Raw genomic sequence first — 3870 nt, forward strand, 5'->3', positions numbered from 1 at the left:
CAAATTTCATTTAACACACCACCTTAATTCAAGTGCTTCAAGTCTTCCATATCCATGCTTATCTTCAACCTTTTGAACACATCATTTGTGACCCCCTTAGTCAACAAATCAGTTATTTGGTATTCACTTCGACAATATCTCAATGTTAACTTTCCTTCACTAACAAGTTTCCTTAAGTAGTGAAACATCATCTCAAGAGTGCAACTACCGGTTCCTTCTTCGAACACCATGAGATTGGTGTTCGGCCGAGCATAAAGATGTATCCAGCGTTAGACCTTCAATCATCTTATTCTAAGCACCAATTAAAATCGATAAAATTGAGCAAATTGCATTTTTTCTCGTGTCCACATCGGGAAAGAGGATTCTGCATCCAATCGATCATTTGACGTATCTTAGGATCCTCTTGACTGCTGTCAAGTGAGACATTTTCGGTCTCTCCATGAATCTACTCACAATACTGACACTAAACGCCAAGTCCAGACGCGTATTGCACAAATAGCGCAAGGATCTAATCAGCCTCTTATACTGAGTTGGATCAACATCTTGCTCATCCTCATTCTTCGACAATTGTAGCATCGTTTCAGCCAGAGTAATGGCAACATTACAATACTCCATTTCAAAATTCTTCAATATCTCAAGAGCATACCTCCTTTGGTGCATGAGCAATCCCTTTTTGGACTTGTGGAACTCAATGTTAAGGAAGTATGTCATGAAGCCAAGGTCACTTTTGAACTTAAAAATGCACTTTCCATTGCTACTCGTCATCAATAAGTCATCTACATATAGACAAAGGATAATCACTCATTCACTTGTATATGTCTTCACATACACGTCATGTTCGGATACACATTTCTTGAAGCCAACCTCCTTTAAGAAACCATATATCCTCTCGTTCCAAGCTCTTGGAGCTTGCTTCAAATTGTACAATGCTTTCTTCAACTCGTAGAACTTTAGCTCTTAGTTTTTCACAACAAAATCAAGGGGTTGTTCTACATACACCTCTTCTTCAAGCAGTCCGTTCAAAAACACATATTTGACGTCCATTTGCTAGATGGGCCAATTGTTGTTATTCGCAATACCAACAACTAGCCTAATGGTTTTAATCCTAGAAACTGGTGCAACTACCTCTTCAAAATTTAAAACTTCTCTTTGCAAGAATCTCTTTAAAACTAATTGAGTCTTATGCTTGATTATTTCACCCTTGGGATTTGCCTTCACTTTGAACACCCATCTCACACTAATTGGCTTCTTCTTGTCTGGTAGATCAACCAACTCCCAAATATTGTTCTTCTCAATAGATTATAGCTCCTCCTTCATAGCACAAATATATTTTGGATCACTTAAAACCTCTTTGTTTTAACGGGTTCGGATTAAACCATAAGGGCAAAATGGACGAGATCACCATCATATTTGAATTTGTTGTCTCGAAACATCTCGCAATCTTGGAGTCTTTGAGGAAAACCTTTTTTCCTTGTTAATCTTCTCACATTCTCTTCAATTCAGACTTTAACGGCGGGCGTTTCTGCACTTCCTAATTCTGCAGAATCTAAATTTTCAAAGTTCTAACTGGTTTCAGCTTTTATGTAACCTATTACAGGCTGCTGCAGTTGCTTTATTTTGTCGAAAATGATGTCTCAGATGATCACATCCGTCATGTTTTCTGCATCAAACAACTTGTGACCACCAGTAGAGTGATATCCTACAAGTATCACAATTTCTCCCTTATCATCCAGCCTCTTTATAAGTTATTTCGAAACATGTAGATATGCTACGGAACTAAAAAATCTCATATGGTTCAGATTCGGTTTAAATCTCGATCATTCTTCCTCCAATGTTACCTTCTCAAGCTTCTTTGTTGGACACATATTCAATAATAGGCAATTGTGGATATTTCTTCTTCCCATAACTATTTCACCAAGTTCTTACCCTTTAACATGTTTCTTCCTATGTTAATGATCGATCGATTCTTCCTTTCGGCAACACTATTTTGATACGGTGTATAAGGTGGTACTATCTCATGTACAATCCCTTCTTGATTACAGAACCTCTCAAATTATTTTGAGACATATGCTCAAACACTAAGTAAGAGACTTTTAACAAGACAAATTATTTTGAGACATATGCAAATTATTTTGAGACATATGCTCAAACACTAAGCATACAAGCAAGAGACTTCAAATGCTCAAACACTAAGTAAGAGACTTTTAACAATCTACCTAATAGATAAAAGATTGTTAGGGTAATACACTTAATATACAATCAGAGGTGTAGAAGAAATACAACTCAAAAAGAACTCTTTAAGACTTAAGGGTTTCTAGAATATAAAAAGGTAAGAAATCCTAAGTTATAACTTGTGTTTTTGTTTTGACAGAGTAACTTCTCTTTGAATGTCAATGGTTTATTCTTTTTTTTTCAAGTCTCCATCTCCTTAAATAAAGAAGAAAAAGAGTCGTTAAAGATATATCACAGGAGAGCTCATGAGATGCTTGAATATAAATGTTGATATGTTTCTTCAATTAGTTAATATCGTTGAAAGCTTCTTTGAAAATCCTTTGTTAGAAGAGGAATTATCAGTTGTATCCCATCTGACTCTATGAAGAAAAATCTCTTACGTCATCACATGATAAAGTATGCTCAGTGGTTGACAATGACTTATTAAAATCACCTTGGTCCTTGCAATTTGACGAATCTTCAGGTTCTAATCAACAGAGGTAGACTTCATTAAAGTATAATCTTCAGATGATGACTTCTTCAGACTCTGACCTTCAGGTGTTGACTTCTTCAAAAGTTAACTTTTTAAGAGTCTGGTCTTCAGCTTCTGATCCATCAGATTCTGGACTTTAAACTTCTCTTTAGATGTTCATAGTCAAAACCAATACTTGAATTATTCATGAAATTTTAGTCTATGATCTTGCACACTTGAACAAATATAAGTATACCTAATAGTTCTTTAAATACTTTGTTATCATCAAAACCTAAGGGATATGGGACAAAACAATTTTGTTCCAACAATCTGTCGCTTTTTAATGATGAGTGGTTGATAATTTAATTAACAAGTTGACATCAAGTTATGAGGTTTGTAAGCTCCCCCTGAGTCTAATAGTTCAGATGATGAGGTTTGTAAGCCCCCTCTAAGTTTTATCCAGGTTAATTAAATTTAAACAATAAAGCACAAATAAAATATCTTCAGAATTTAAGCAAGATAACAACCTTCAGATTCAGGTGCTTAAATAATTTTGTATTTACTCCCCCTTTTGTCATCAACAAAAAAAGGAATAGAAAAGATATTGAAGAAAAATATTTCATTCAACCAAAGAAGATATTCAGAGGCACAAAAACTAATAAGGAGATTCACATATATAAAATATTTTGGATTTTATCTGATATGGATAAAAATAAATTAAAATATTTAGCACAAAAACTAATATGGATAAAATACTGTATATTCCCTCGGTTTAGCTAGAAACCGAAGGGTAAAATATTTAGAGGACACGCATTCGAATCTCAATAACTACATTTTAGCATATTTTAATTTATTTATTTTTAAATTATGACATATTACCTCGGGTTTGTTGAAACCGGAGGATAAAGTATTTAGATGACACGTCTTTGAATCTCATCAACTATATTTTATCACCATTTAATTTTAATTTTTTTTTTACTTATTACCTCAATTTTGCTTAAAACTGAGGGGTAAAGTATTTAGAGGACATGTATTCGAATCTCAGCAACTACATTTTATCACTTGTTAATTTTTAAAAAAAAATTATGACCTATTATCTCGATTTTGCTGAAAACCGAGGGGTAAAAGCAGGAAAATATTTCATGGTTAGTTTCTTAACGTAATCTTTTCTCTAGTAATTCTTGTTC

The sequence above is a fragment of the Lathyrus oleraceus genome, chromosome 2 (assembly GCF_024323335.1).
Source record: "Lathyrus oleraceus cultivar Zhongwan6 chromosome 2, CAAS_Psat_ZW6_1.0, whole genome shotgun sequence".
In the NCBI taxonomy this organism is placed as follows: Eukaryota; Viridiplantae; Streptophyta; class Magnoliopsida; order Fabales; family Fabaceae; genus Lathyrus; species Lathyrus oleraceus.